The sequence below is a fragment of the Zootoca vivipara genome, chromosome 1 (genome assembly GCF_963506605.1).
Source record: "Zootoca vivipara chromosome 1, rZooViv1.1, whole genome shotgun sequence".
NCBI classification, from domain to species: Eukaryota; Metazoa; Chordata; class Lepidosauria; order Squamata; family Lacertidae; genus Zootoca; species Zootoca vivipara.
Window position 1 is genome coordinate 6,049,076 of NC_083276.1, and position 16,472 is coordinate 6,065,547.

A 16,472-nucleotide genomic window follows, 5' to 3' on the forward strand; every position below is an offset into this window, starting at 1 on the left:
CCTTGTGTCAGACAAATCTGGATTTAGGGGAATTATAGCAGATGTTGCAAAATGGCAACAGTTTAGCGAGTCCCTTTCATCCCACCGGCGAGGAGGCAGGTCCGCTAAGTGTACCAGACAGAAAAGAATGTTATCTTTGATCCCTAACACTCATGGGGGGAAAGGGGGCGATGGTGGGGCTTTGCTCGTCAAAAAAAAAAACCACAAAGAAGCGCGCTCGGAGTAATGTTGACGTGGAGGCGATGGGCAGCAGATGTAAAGGAGGAAAGGGCTTCTTCCACAGGCTGGATACGGGGCTGCAAGTGGGAATCCTGATTTGTGGAGGTGTCTGCCCTGATTATAATATTTAATTCAGAAGAAGAAGAAGAAGAAGAAGAAGAAGAAGAAGAAGAAGAAGAAGAAGAAGAAGAAGAAGAAGAAGAAGAAGAAGAAGGAGGAGGAGGAGGAGGAGGAGGAGGAGGAGGAGGAGGAGGAGGAGGAGGAGGAGGAGGAGGAGGAGGAGGAGGAGGGATATATTAAACAATCCAGACTTAGCTGGACCGCAAAGCAGAAAAAGATGGCCTCCTACTCTCTGAAGATGTGTTGACAAACGTTTCCTTTTAAGGAGGGTGGTTGGAAGGAATGGAGGAGAGTAAATCTTTGAGCTCAGTGACTCCCCATCCAACTTCCATGATTTTTTTTAACGTATAAGTATCAGGGACTGGCTATCTTCTCCAGTTCTGTTAGCTTCCTTTGGCACATAAAATTGGACCCTCTTGGCGAGAGGAAAATGACGAGGTGGGATTTTGATTTGATCCACCAAGGCTGCTCAACGCTTCTTATGTTTAGCTCCCGTCGAATTCACCCCAGACCCGCCCAATCCCAATGCCCTTGGGTGTTTGCAGCGGCTGTGAATCGGACCTTCGTCCGGGCTTAAATCTAATTTGTGTTTGGGCATACCCGCATAGACAATAGAATGAAGCAGTGGAAGACAATAGTGCCTGGCGTGTTCTGGTCCATGGGGTCATGAAGAGTCGGACACGACTAAACAACAACAGTGTGTGTTGATGTGGGTTACAGAACAGATTGTACTACTTCAGAATGCAAGCAGGGAATGCAGTTTTTTTTAAATTTAAAAAAATGTTCCCCTTGCAAATATATATATATATAAAAGAAGTTCTTTTTGCAATTAAAAGATTAGCAACTGGAGAGTAACACCCTGGAGAGCTGATGCCAATCGAAGCACACAACACTGGGCTAGGAGGTTAAATAGTTTTACTTGGCATAAAGCAGGAATGGATCAGTCCCTCTCCTGCCCATGTCCATTCACATGTCTGTTCCATCCTCTTCACCTTAATCAATTGACTTTTCAAACGTCTGTTCAAAAAGTTGTGTTTAAAGATGCATTTTATCACACAATCTCTATGAAGTGTATATTTTATCTCGGTGTAAACATTCCTACGTTTCATCCAAACGTATGTATTCTGGGACACACCGGTACCTGAGCCAATCTATGCTTAATAAAAATTTGGAGAAGAGTGAGTTCCAATGGATAATTATGTTCCTATCTGCACATTAGTCCGGAGAGCATAAATCAATTAACATTAGAAGTCACAGAAAGCAAATTCTTCAAATTCCTTTCTCTCGAAGGCTCTTGGTTTTTGCTTGGAGGCAGGTAGGTTCGCCTTCTGTTCCAATAACTGCATCACCCGTCTGTTATCGGATGAGGTTTTTATACATCCTCAGGATTACATCGCCTCCCTCTCATGCATATGCAGGCCAGGCCTTTTTGCTGAATTCGCTTAGCCTCTAGTCCATTCGAAGAGTTCTGTTATGTGCACCCCACTTCTCTGAACAGTGAGAACTTGCAGGGGGCCGGGACTTACCCAGATTTGGTTTCCGTTGGAAGGAGGCCATGGGAGGCTTATTTGCAGTTTTGTAGTATTTGCTTTTCAGGAACCCAGGTGACGCTGTGGGCTAAACCACTGAGCCTAGGGCTTGGTGATCAGAAGGTCGGCGGTTCGAATCCCTGTGACGGGGTGAGCTCCCGTTGCTCGGTCCCAGCTCCTGCCAAACTAGCAGTTCGAAAGCACGTCAAAATGCAAGTAGATAAATAGGAACCGCTATAGCGGGAAGGTAAACGGCGTTTCCATGTGCTGCTCTGGTTTGCCAGAAGCGGCTTTGTCATGCTGGCCACATGACCTGGAAGCTGTACGCCGGCTCCCTCGGCCAATAATGCGAGATGAGCGCGCAACCCCAGAGTCGGTCACGACTGGACCTAATGGTCAGGGGTCCCTTTACCTTTACCTTAGTATTTGCTTTTATTTACAAATACACAGGTTGAGCATGGAAGGGAGCACAGCTCAAGTGTGTCAGCAGGCAGCCATAATCTACTGCTCTCACGTCAGGTCTCCAGGGAGATAGGCAGCCCCCTCTCCGCAAAAATGCTGCTAACTTCCAGAGCCTACAAACTGAGATCTTTGTATTTTTCTCGCCCCCCCCCTCTCAACCTGTAGTCTATTGTTCTTTTTACAGGCAAGACACCTGGATGCTTTCACCTTTAGCTGTGAGAGGGGAAGGTCAGACCATTCTGACAAATGATCCTTTACCAAGAATCAATTGGCCAACTATTTAATTCCCATAGCAACATACCATCACTAGTTTACCTAACAAAGAATATGCCAGGGCAGACCTGCAACTCTCGCCTCCCGAAAAGCTTACGACAGTTCCCCCATCATGCATTTTCTCACTGAGGAAGTCAACCTGCGCTTGGTCTGTACCACTTCAGACGCAGGTGATGGAGGTGGGGGGACTTACATGGTCAATGGTTCCTTTATGTGAATGGATGCTCCTCTAAACCGAGGAGGAAGAGGAAGAAGAGGAAGGGGAGAGAGGAGAGGGAGGAGGCTAGGCTAGAACCTTTGCTCTGACATACTAGTTTTCATACAGACATCCATCCATGTCTGTTCATGTAGATGAGCTGTGGGGAACTGCTGGCCCTCCAGATGCAGCCGAACTACAACTCCCAGCAGCCTTACCAGGCATGGCCAATGGCCAGGGATGAGGTTGGGAGTTGTAGTTCAGCAACATGTGGAGAGCCAAAGGTTCCCCACACCTGGCGTAGATAATCATTCAGTCATGCAAATGCCACTAGCAGTCGGAAGTGGCTTACCTTCCAAGTCCCGGACTGCAGAATCTGGGACCGGCAGCCGTGTGACACCGGAAGTTGCGTCGACGCAACTTCCGGTGTCGCTCCGCCCATCTATGGGCACCAAAAATGGCCGCCGCCGACACCGGAAGTCACGTCTATGCACTTCCGGACATGCGTAGATGCGACTTTTGAAGCCGGCGGTGGCCATTTTTGGTGCCCATAGAAGGGCAAATCAGAAAGGAAAAAAATGGCCGCTGGCAGGAGAAAATAACGGAGAAAAACGGGAGACGAAGTCTTACAGGGGGCCACCGGGAAATGGTAAGTAAAATCGGGGTTTTCCCAGAGAAAACAGGGTACTTGGCAGCTATGCGGAAGTGGTACGGTCCCAGCCCTGTGGTACAGCCTGGGCCTGAGTCTCATTAGGTCTTCAAAGACCAACATGAACAAGTGGCCGAACTGAACACACGGAAGAAGGATTTCTAGCCTAACCCAAAATGCTGGGGCAGCAAAAACATCTGAATTCATCTCCTCTCAATCTGCCTATCTTTCTTTTCTTCCTGATTTCATACAGGGAACTTCAGCCCTACTTCTTACCCTCCCTTGGGTGTTTTTGCATGGCTGGAATGTGCCCTTGAACAAAGCCCCTTGCTCGCTCAGGTGGATGAATGGAGAGTGGGGTATGCAGAAATGCCCACTGCGCAGAGGTGAGTTTTCAATCGCTTATTCCACTTACTATTTGCCTCTAATCCCAAGCACCATTGGGACGTGGCCACCAGAAGGTGACCCAGATGGGAATGAGACCCCTGGGCTAAGAGAAAGATTCCCCACCCTTGATCTAGTCAGTGTAATAAAGGCATGATGCGACAAATCCCACGGAGGAAAGGGATGGCTGCAACCAGGTGAGGGTAGGAAGGCACATAGCTTAAGGACATTGCACCATGCATCACACATTTGGTCATTGCCTAAAGGTTATGAGAAAGAGTTGGAATGCCCAGTTCGTCTCTAAAGTGCCAGGCGTACGCAATGATGGCACTATTATCAGTTTGACGATCATTAATGGTAGTGATATTGGTTCTTACTTGTCAAGTCCTAAAAGTCAGAAGAAGCACCTATGGCAGCCTGCCTGCATCTGAAGAACTGCGGAGGAGTGTTTTCTCACTCTTAGGGGCGCTTGCTCTGTGGTGATACAAGACAGGGCCTTCTCTGTGGTGGCACCTCATCTGTGGAACGGAACCAAAAATATGACACTATTATGTTGGTGCCAAGCTGAAGCTTAATTGTTTGCTCAGGCATTTAATGTGCTTTTCGATGGCTGACTGTATCCTGCTGCTAATAAACTTTGCTCCGGATGGGGGTGAAAGGATCGGCCAGTTTCGGTTCTCTCGGTCTTTAGTTCAGTTCTCTGTATTTCCGCAGCAATTTGTGATTTTTAAAAAATCCTCTTGAAAATTCTTCAGCGTTTAGTGTCAATTTCTTCTAACAAACACACTTTTTTTCTGTGCAGCTTTGACCAACACACACATTTTTGCGAGCAACTTCTCTTAATACAGTGGTACCTTGGTTTGCATACAACTTGGTTTGCATATGATTTGGATTACAAACACATCAAACCTGGAAGTGTGTGTCCTGGTTTGCAACCTTTTTTTGGATTACAACCCATTCATTATTATTATTATTATTTGGGGCCCATTGGCGAAAGCGCACCTTGGGTTACAACCTGTTTTGGTTTACAAACGGACCTCCGGAGCGGATTATGGTGGTTGTTAACCAAGGTACCACTGTATAATGCATTTCTGTATCCCATGTTCACTCATGTATTCATTTGCACGGCACATTTCCTCCTTGAAGGTGCATTTTTGCAAACAGTTGCTGGTTGGAGAATTGCATTGCAAAATTCAGATAAGTATGAATTTTGAGGGGTGGCTGTGTTTCAGTTCTCATATTGTTTTGGAGGGAGCAAATTTGATAGATGCAGCTCTTAATGTGAATTGAATAGAAATTCTCTTAGTTCTGGAAGCCAAGGTCATTTAATAACAGCAAGTGTTCTTCCCTGTTTGATGATTTGCAATTTGCTAAACTACTAGGATGCACATTGCACCATATTTCTAGTTACAGGTAGGTAGCCGTGTTGGTCTGCCGTAGTCGAAACAAAATAAAAAAAATTCTTTCCAGTAGCACCTTAGAGACCAACTTAGTTTGTCATTGGTATGAGCTTGTGTGTGTGTACGTGTGCGTGTGCATGCACACAAAAGCTCATACCAACAACAAACTTAGTTGGTCTCTAAAGTGCTACTGGAAAGAATTTTTTTATATTGCACCATAGTCAGTTAAGGAAAAGTGTTTGTGTATTCCTGCTTTCTGAAACAATACGTGAACCAAAACTCAAGACATCCTTCAAAATTTTCACTTCTGTGAATTTTTCAATGCACCTCTCCAGCCAATTAATACATACAACATTGTAAGTGCACTTTAGAATGAAGGTATTGGCGAGGACAGCATACAGAAATGCGTTGCAACAAGGGAGATTACTTTGTAAGAATGTAAAAAAAAAAACAGACAAAATCGCGCACATGTGTATACAGTGGTACCTCAGTTTATGAACACAATTGGTTCCAGAAGTCTGTTCATAAACCGAGGTTCCACTGTATTAGAATAAACTATCCACAAAAGGCCAATGAATTTACACAATGACTTTCTTTAAAAAGTCATGAGCTTCTGAAAATGTGGAGAACTGAACTTTTGCAGAATATTTTATTATTTTTGTAGCAGGGTGTGGAGAACTGAACTTAAGATTGCAAAAATAAGAAACTGGGAGGAACCGAAATGGGGAGGTTTGCCTGCAGACTCAGATACTGAACTCAGCTGATTGCATGTTATTCCTTCGTCAGACAATTGTCACCATAAGATATGTGTGCGTTACTTTCACTCAACATCCAGTCTGAAGAAAACTTCTAAAGAATCTGCATACTTGCTCGCAACTTGGGGATATTTCACCTGGTCCTTAATAAAGGAAGCTCTACCCGCAATGTATCGAGACAGCCCAGCAGCCTACTAATAGAGTAATTGCTTATTAATACTTGCCAGCAGTTAAGTGTGAAACTGGTCATTTGTGTAAGCATCTTCAGTTACATCTATTTATTTTATTTATTTGTTAAATTTCAATGCTGCCCCCTCACCTGAGGATCTATAGAGAGGCAAATATATAAAAAGGAGCAAACCTGGTGAAGAGGGAAGCGTTCTATCTCTTGCCCCCCACCTTCCCCTTCCTCGGACACCCACCAGCAACTCTGCCACCACCCCACCCCATATTTGTCTGAGCGCCCCCTTGTCTTAATTGGAAATGCAACAATTGTTTAAAAAATGGCATTGTCCCTGAAAAGATTTAGTGAGGGATGAAGAAATCTCTTGAACCGAAGGCCATAATCTGCTGCTCCAGTTCCCTTGGCTGGGTTGACTCCTGAGGAACACCATTCCCTCTCTGGCAACCCTCCCCAGCAACTTACGTCCCACCTAGAAAATCTCCTGGGATTCCTATATTATTCCCCGCTTTTCTCTCCCTGCACCCACCCTTTCTCCATTCAGCCCGAACAGAAGAACAAGGGGCCAGGTTCCAAAAGGGCAGGGAGACATCAGGAGCCAGAGAAAATGCTTGAGAATAAGGTCAGGGCCTGACTCCTTCTGCCAACAGTTACCGGGGAGGGGGCTGCGGCCCCCCTCAACAGTGTTCAAAGGCTTTAGTGGGCTTTGTTCCACTGTGTAGGGATTAGGCCGGGCGGTCTGAGAATTTGCCTTCTAATTAAAAAGGATAAAAGATAGAAGTAGCATTAGAACTAAAACACCGCAATGATACTTCACAAGGTTGAGCTCTCTCTCTCTTTTTTTAAACGCACGCACACAAAACACTGTTAGTCACAAGACAATGTAAGAAGTCACCATCAGGCTTTGCTTCATCCTTTTTGTTTTCTGCTCAAATTTAAATGGGGGGGGGGGAGAGAGAGAGAGAGAAGGGGAGGAAGAGAGAAAGCGGGGAAGGAAAAGTTTTGAAACTCTTCCCAGCTGTTCCTTCGTGAGGACAGAAGACTAATTGTATGGAAATGATCTGTTTGCAGTACAGGGGTTTTTGTTCTTAAAACCTCTAGCGGGGTTAGGTGGGAGGGGGCATTCGCACCTCCAGACGCTACATTTAACGGGATGCACCTCAAAGGGAGACGGGTGCAACATCCTGTTCCCCATCAAAATGGGCTCGCTACAAATTTAATTTGATTCGATTTACCTCCCTCTTAAATAATACATTCTCTGCACTTCTGCTGTGTGAACAGGCGCCAGCTCTCATTAACATCTTTGCCCAAATTGTGTCTGTGCCATATGGAATATGGGCTATGAGGTTTGGCTGAGCTGTTGTTTTGGGATCCTCTGGTTAGCTGTTAGCATTTCTATATCTTTTTTGCCAGCGGGGTGGGGTGGGGCAGAAGGAGAACCAGGAGATCTTGGACTTGAAGAGATGAAGATCTGGCCTTAGTCCTCCTGCTCATTCATGTGACTGACCCCGACATCAGGCTGATAAGATGCCCAGATGAATTCCAGGCAGACCAATGTGACTTTACGTATGGATTTATTTCTCTTTTTTTGGACCAGGAAACAGGCCTGAAGAAGACAAACAGAGATGGTCGGTGGAATGTGAGCAAGTGACACATAAAAACTGTTTATTTGTATGTCGCTTTTCCATGGTAAACAATGTTCAAGGCAGCTCCTAATATAAGAAGAAGAAGAGGAGGAGGAGTTTGGATTTGATATCCCGCTTTATCACTACCCTAAGGAGTCTCAAAGCGTCTAACATTCTCCTTTCCCTTCCTCCCCCACAACAAACACTCTGTGAGGTGAGTGGGGCTGAGAGACTTCAAAGAAGTGTGACTAGCCCAGGGTCACCCAGCAGCTGCATGTGGAGGAGTGGGGAATCGAACCCGGTTCACCAGATTACAAATCCACCGCTCTTAACCACTACACCACACTGGCTCTCAATATAAGAAAGCTTACATTATTCACTCATGGCAAAATTTAAATAAGCTAATGAGAACATCCCCAGTCATTGAAGAGACAATAAAATAAATCCATCTATGGATGATTCAGAATGAGGTCTAACAATAGAAATACAATAATGTAGCCTGGATTTATGTCAGGTTTCCAGGTTCCCAGCTTGATAACACAGTAAGCGGAGATAATGAAAAAGGAGGATTTATTGCAAAAACAAACAGATAGCTTCGGACAGCTCTAACGAAGCCTCCGGCACCATTACTCAAGATGACCCTTCTGAAGACGCCTTCCAACCTCGCCAGCAGATATTGAACTTGTGAACCTTGTCTCTTGTTTTGCTTCCTGACTATCAGCCTTCCCATTTGCCAGCTCTTAGGACTGAGTGGATCAGCTCCCACCTCTTCCTTTTCTGAGAGGCTATCTCAGGATAGGAGAGTTGGTTTGCTCCTGTTTGTGCTTCCGGCGAGCTTTGGCTGCATTCTAGCCTGCTCTCACCTTATCTGCCGGCCCGTCAAGGTCAGGAAGAGCCGAAGTCTTCAGCTGCCGGCTCTCTCCTATCTAACATCAAAGCACGCGCACACACACACACACACACAGTTCTTGGCTGCTTTCTGCAGTTGGCTGCAAACCTTCGCTTTGAGCTGGCTCATTCCTGACAATTTACATCCAAAATAATACATCTGCAAATCTTGACCCCCATCAACAGCCACTAAATAGTACCACACTCTGATGCCCTCTAGACATCCTGAGGAGTAGAAGTCTAGCATCAGACCAGTACCTATCTTCCCAGGTCAGGTTCTGATAGTTTAGGCTTAGCAAGGAGCAGGTCTTACAAGATGATAGTCTCTTCCCAATGCCCCCTTGGCTTTGGAGCTGGGTCCCAGACCCCAAAAATCTATGCTAGAACTCTGTAGAAGCCATTGGTGCTGTTGTCCCAGGTACTGTGGTGTGCAGTTCTTTTCTGGGGAGAGGGCAAGGAACCCCAGAGTTGGCACAGTGGCCTCAGGCGCTGAATTTTCCAGCTTTCAAATTCCAAAAATGAGGGGTGCTAAAAAGTTTTAATGTAACTTGGGAATTCAAAGATATTTTGGTGAAATTAATAGGTTAGTTTTGCTTGGTAAGTAAAATGCGTATAAAATTGCATAGAAGTCATTACAAATGATTGCCAAGTACATGCAGTTATTCTTGGGAGAAAAGCAATGACAAACCTAGACAGCATCTTAAAAAGCAGAGACATCACCTTGCCAACAAAGGTCCCTATAGTTAAAGCTATGGTTTTCCCAGTAGTGATGTATGGAAATGAGAGCTGGACCATAAAGAAGGCTGGTTGCCGAAGAATTGATGCTTTTGAATTATGGTGCTGGAGGAGACTCTTGAGAGTCCCATGGACTGCAAGAAGATCAAACCTATCCATTCTGAAGGAAATCAGCCCCGAGTGCTTACTGGAAGGACAGATCCTGAAGCTGAGGCTACAATATTTTGGCCACCTCATGGGAAGAGAGGACTCCCTGGAAAAGACCCTGATGTTGGGAAAGATTGAGGGCACAAGGAGAAGGGGACAACAGAGGACGAGATGGTTGGACAGTGTTCTTGAAGCTACAAACATGAGTTTGACCAAGCTGCGGGAGGCTGTGGAAGACAGGAGTGCCTGGCGTGCTATGGTCCATGGGGTCACGAAGAGTCGGACACGACTAAACGACTGAACAACAACATCATTTATTATTATTATTATTATTATTATTATTATTATTATTATTATTATTATTATTATTATTTCGCATTACCTGACATTTTCAGAAGGTAGAATTAAAATCCTTTGGTTTTTCCAAAAGCAGCTTATGTGTTTATTCGTCAAACGTAGACTTACCAAGGTAAATGTTGCCAGGCGCAAAAATAACAGCAGATTTAAATTATTCACACCCAAAAACTTATTTTTAAGACCCTTAAGTGAAGAAATTTCACCCCCTAAAATGACACGCCCTACTATGGCATCCCAAGGGCTGTCGGAGCATCCCTTCACCCCTGGTAGCTGTCCAGAGTTTCAGGGGCACAGTGGTGGAAAACATCAGGATAGCTGAGGAACTTCTCTAACATAGAAATCTGCATTTTGGTCCATATATTCTCCAACAGCCCCTGAAGATTGGACTTCCTTACACCTCCCTCTGCCCAAAAAAGGAGACCAAGGGCAGGGGAACTTAGTACACCTCATGACTTTTCCTCATGAGGAACATCTGTTTTGAGTAATTTCTTTTATGTAGGACAGGTGGGAAATCGTTCTTATCTCTCTCTTTCTTCTTCTTTCTCCCCCTCTCTTTGTTCTTTCCTTCTTTTGTATTCCTCTTCCTCTTCCTCTTCCTCCTCCTCCTCCTCCTCCTCCTCCTCCTCCTCTTCACTCCTCCTCCTCCTCCTCCTCCTCCTCCTCCTCCTCCTCCTCTTCTTCTTCTTCTTCTTCTTCTTCTTCTTCTTCTTCTTCTTCTTCTTCTTCTTCTTCTCTTCTCTCCTTCTTCTTCTCTTCTCTCCTCCTCCTCCTCCTCCTCCTCCTCCTCCTCCTCCTCTTCTTCTTCTTCTTCTTCTTCTTCTTCTTCTTCTTCTTCTTCTTCTTCTTCTCTTCTCTTCTTCTTCCTCCTCTTCTTCTCCTCCTCCTCCTCCTCCTCTTCTTCTTCTTCTTCTTCTTCTTCTTCTTCTTCTTCTTCTTCTTCTTCTTCTTCTTCTTCTTCTTCTTCCTTCCTTCCTTCCTTCCTTCCTTCCCTCTCTCTCTCTCTCTCTCTCTCTCTCTCTCGTTTTTCATTGGTGTCATCTGCTCTGGGGTCCAAGGATTACACACACATGGAGGTGCTGTATGGTTGCTGAAGGACCCTGAGTGAGAGGCAGAGAATGGAAGATCTCCCTGGGTGAGAGGCTGGGAGAAGAAAGGAGAGCTCCAGGTGAGAGCTGGGTCCCAGGTGAGAGTCCATCCCTTTCTGTGCATGACAAGGGTGAAGAGGTACCTTTGAGAGAGGACTCTGCCTTTTCTTTTCCTTTTCCTGTTTTGGTTTAGCTTCTTCTATTCTACTGAGCACTCACACTTTACACTGTGGGTGCCCTTTGTGGGATCACACACTGCGCTTCGGACCCCAGGGAACTTACCAGTTGTGTGGGCTGGCCTGCCTCTCAGTGTTATTCTTTGGAGCTTCACGCCCAGCCTCAGTCAGTCAATTTACACTGCTGGGAGGTGGGGCCAGCCCCATAAATAGGGGGTGGAGCCGGCAGCAGCCAGGCAGTCGGCTCAGGAGCTTCACCCACCCAACCCTCCCTTTGTTTAATGTATCTTATTTACATTTTAACCTTTTTTCTTCCTGTTTAGCGGGCGCTGCTACGGTGTTTTGACAGGTTGCTGTTGAAGAACCAGGAAGAAATTTTCCTGCATTGGCAGGTTTTGTCTTCCCGTAGCAAAAAACTTTGGAGGTTTAAGGCCTTGGGCGGAATCCTTTAGTCTTTTCTTCCATAAAATGGGTGGCGTGAAGTGGCGACGCACACACCCCCCCCCCCGTGGTGGCGATTCCAGGGTCCCTTCTTAAAGGGGTTGTAATATGAGTGTCACTGGCCATACACTGAAAGGTTGTCAGTGAACTACCCTGCGTGCGGGGATATGGCGTGGGCTGCCTGTGTACACATGCGTCTTGCAGGGCACCCCTATATCCCATTCACCCTGAGGAGCCCCAGTTCCCCCAGCTCTTTTAACATTGATTAATTCTCTGAGTTACAGTTGATTAACTGATTGCGTTTGAATTAAGTTGGTTAACTGAATTATGTGCATTACGGTTTATGACTGCATTTGAATTTAGCTGTTCGGATGAATTCTCTGTCACAGTTGATTAATTGATTGCACTTGACTATAGTTGATTAACTGAATTTGCATTTTTTAAAAAAAAAACACTAAGAACTCTCCTTTGCTTTTAGGTGATGTACACATTTGTCACAGCAGACATCGACCTAGAAAAGAGAAGAGAAGGGGCAAATGCCACTTTTGAAATGGTGCTGGCTGTCAGCAGCTTTTATAAATACTTGCAAAAAAATAATAATAGTTGAGTAAAAATACCATAAGCTATTAATCTAGACTTTTAATCAGTTAATAAAGTGAATATTCCCATGGATGTCCACAGAAGTTTCTTTTCTTTTGAGGGGGAACAAAACCCAGAAAGAGGAGAGAGATTAGTTTCTCTCACACACAGACAAAAAATGAGAAGAGTGGTGTTTGTACATTTTGCCTCGTTTTTCAGGTTCTAATAACTTTCTCTTTTTAAAAACTGGAAAGCCAGGACTCTGGGGATTATGGTTCATCCGGGTGGAGGGGAGAGAGAACTGCCCCCATGAGCCCTACTTGCTACTAATGGATGCTATTGCTTTTTTATCACCACTTACAAGCTCCAAGCTTGTAATCCATTTCCCCGCTTTTTTAGTTTAAAGATGGGCTGTGTCTGCAAAGAGTGAGGAGCTCAACCTTCTGTGGATGCCTGCAAAGCCGTTTCCATGCCCCCGCCCGAGTCTTCTGTGTTTTATGTATTTATTTATAAATGACACTTATGTCCTTCTCTTCCTCCCAAACCTTGCAAAGTGGTCCAAGCAACACCTTCCAGTCCAAGCAGCCATAGTTCTGAAGGTGATGTACGCAGACTCCAGCAAATTAGCAGCGGAACAACAGGATGGGAGGAAAGGAACCTGAGGAAGAAGAAGGGGGGAAAAGGAAAAGCCGACCCGACTGGCTTCGTGACGTAACCTGAGACGTGTGGGAATGAAAAGGCCATTCCTTTTGCACTCGTGTGTGCAACCAAAGCTACGCTGCTCTGGAAGCTTGGAGAGCTGGGGCACAACCCTCCCACCTTGGCCCCTCAAAGTGCAATTTCGATAATGCTGTCAAGCCGCTCATGGAGAAGTGTTCACTTCCAGATCCTTCTTTGGAAAAGGCGGCTCGGGCCTATCGCCAAGAGGCATTGTGAGGCCAAAACAAACACCTTATTCAGGGAGTAAGCAGGCCACAACTGCCTCTTCTTGACAAGGCATCTAGATCAAGGGAAGTAATACGTAGTACCACTGTATTCCGCTCTGGTCAGACCTCACCTGGAGTACTGTGTCCAGTTCTGGGCACCACAGTTCAAGAAAGATACTGACAAGCTGGACCATGTCCAGAAGAGGGCAACCAAAATGGTCAAAGGCCTGGAAACGATGCCTTATGAGGAACGGCTTAGGGAGCTGGGTATGTTTAGCCTGGAGAAGAGAAGGTTAAGGGGTGATATGATAGCCATGTTCAAATATATGAAAGGATGGAGGAGGGAGAAAGATTGTTTTCTGCTGCTCCAGAGAAGCGGACACGGAGCAATGGATTCAAACTACAAGAAAGAAGATTCCACCTAAACATTAGGAAGAACTTCCTGACAGTAAGAGCTGTTCGGCAGTGGAATTTGCTACCAAGGAGTGTGGTGGAGTCTCCTTCTTTGGAGGTCTTTAAGCAGAGGCTTGACAGGCATATGTCAAGAACGCTTTGATGGTGTTTCCTGCTCGGCAGGGGGTTGGACTGGAAGGCTCCTGTGGTCTCTTCCAACTCTACGATTCTATGACTCTAGGTTGGCCTCAACGGACATGTACCCTCCAACATTCCTCAGATGGAAATAGGGACATTTTATAAATGCAACAAATAAATGCATTAAAAGGGGGCATCCGAAATTAGGGCACTTCCTGGCTGCTGCTAATTTCAGTTAGGATTCAATTGCACAGCAGCAAATTCAAGATGTGCAGTTAGAGCTGATAGGGTGGCCTGTCCAAGAAATGTCTTCTCTAAAAGATCAGGAAAGAGATGAGGAAATGTGCAGGGAAACAGTTGGTGCTCGCCCTGATGCAACGTCATCTCTTCTCCCCACAATCAAATCAGAGCGGAAGCTGCTTTAAATAGCCAACATCCTCTAAGCTCCCTGCAAACTAATCAGGACGAGTGATGAATAAACAGGCAGGCTTTCATTGCCTGGGGAAATAAAAAGCTATTTGCCTGGTGTAAAAAGGATAATGAGTCACTGAGAAAGGCAGACAGGAGACAACTTTGCAAATGGAGAGGTGCCACCACAGAAAAGGCCCTCCGCCCTGTTGCCACCCAGGATATTTTAGAAAGCGGCAACATTTATGGGAGAATGTCAGATAGCCAGTGGTGCGGTTAGGTAATTTAAGATGCCAGACATAGGCCACATTCACACCACACATTTAAATCACTTTAAACAGTCTTCCCCCAAATGATTTTGGGAGCTATAAGTTGTGAAGGGATACATTTAAATCAAAGCTAAAACCCTAACAAATGTACACCCGTGACAATGACCCAGTCACCCAGCTGTGAAAGCTTGTTGGAACAAAAAATGTTTTCAGTTGCTTCCCTCGGGTGCAGATAGTGGGCATCTGTCATATTTCTTGAGGAACATTCCACAGAATAGGGGCCACCCCAAAGAGAGCCCTGCTCCAAGTTACTTTCTGGTATCTTTTGAATTTCCAGAAGAAGCTCTCCCTCAGACAGCACTCACCTATGACATGGACAAAGTGCTACATTCTGGTAGTAGTTTGCCCCTCCAAGCAACGTAGCCGCCACATTCTGCACCAACAGCAGCCTACGGACCATCCCCAAGGGTATACAATACTCCACTGTATGTGAGCATAGCCATATATTCTCCTTGAATAAATCTTACGAACATTACGCTTATATGCATCTCCTATTCCTATTGTGCTTTTTTGTGCACTCCTTATAGTTTTGGAACTTTGACCATCCATGCTTGTGTTTGTGTGATTACTTCCACACATACACACAGGTGAGTGATGGGACAGCAAAGTGGCCTTTAAGGATACGCAGAAGTTTGCCATCCCCGAAATAAATCCCTACTGCTTATCGGAGTTATTGAGAGATAATATCATCGCCGTAACACTTGTCCGGCAAATGAAAATCCTTGAAAGTCTTGTGTGTGATGTTTTCATTCTCCCCATTCCCCTGTTCCCCCCCCCTCTTTTTTGGCCTTCAGAATATCATCTTGAAAACACACCAGCCCTCAAACAGATTCCTTTGTCTGTTCGCCAGATTGGAGTCTTTCCACTGGCTCTGATTCGAAGGCACCTTGGTCTGATTTTGAACGCTGCCATCTCTCAGGATGGCAAGCGGAGATGGAACGTCGGCTCTGTGTCTTAACCTAACCCCGGATTTCTCCTCGGCAAAGGGATGTCAGGATTGCCAATATTACTTGGGAGAACAGGGGAGGGGTGTAGGGGAATCAAGGGTGGTGCTTTAGTGATACGGGCGACCGTCTCCCAGCGATTGAGTTGGGAAGGGCGCAAGTCTCCCCGTTCCTTTCGAGTCTCCAATTTGGGCAGCGACCAAGGTCACAAGTTCAACAGTCAGGGCTTTATCCTCTCCGCCAAGCCCTTGCTAGAGTGGTTGGCTTTGATCTGACGAACGAGACTCAGCTCCTTCTGAACTCGAGTCCAAGATGGTGACGGGCAAAGTCTTGGCTTTCATTCCGCCTTGGCTGGCCTGACTGGAGGTTAGATGAAATACTTGTCTGACCCAGACAACAACAACAAAAAAAAAAGCCCAATCCTTGCCAGTTGTGTTAATAAAAAAAATGGGAGAGGGAGATCAGAGACATTATCACCAGTAGCACTGCCATACATACACAATGTCTTCATTTCCACTTTAAACAGAGTCACCCCTTTGAACACGGAGTTGCCTTGGACCGACCCTGCTTCAGTTGAAGTCAAGATCAAAATTGTCACATTGGCTTCCGGTGTGTGCGGCGGGGCGGGGGCGGGGGGGGACTCAAACCACACAATTTCTTTTGAAACAACTCACTTGACAAGTTAGTGTATGTGGCTTTTATTCCAATGACGATTGAGGCTCCCGGCTCCCACATAAGAGCACTCCTGGCATTCCGTAAGAATGTAAGGAGAGCTCTGCTGCCGGATCAGGCCAAAGGACCATGGAGTCCAGTATCCTGCTCTCACAGCAGCCAACCTGAATCAGGATAGGACTAAGCCAGAAAGAACACCACATGTTTGTTGGATCAATCCATCAACCTCTGGTGGGTGATTTAGAAGGATTGGGTCCGGCATCACTTTCGCAGCCCGTGTGTGCCAGTATCCACACTCAGCAGTTGCATCTCAACGCAGCTCTTTCCTTGGAAGCGTCTTGGGGGTTGAAGGTACACAGAGTTGGCAATAAACACTCACTGGTGCCATAAAGATTCAGTCAAGTGTAGAGGTTTACTTGGCAGGCATATCGGTAGCAAATATATACAGTCGTACCTTGGTT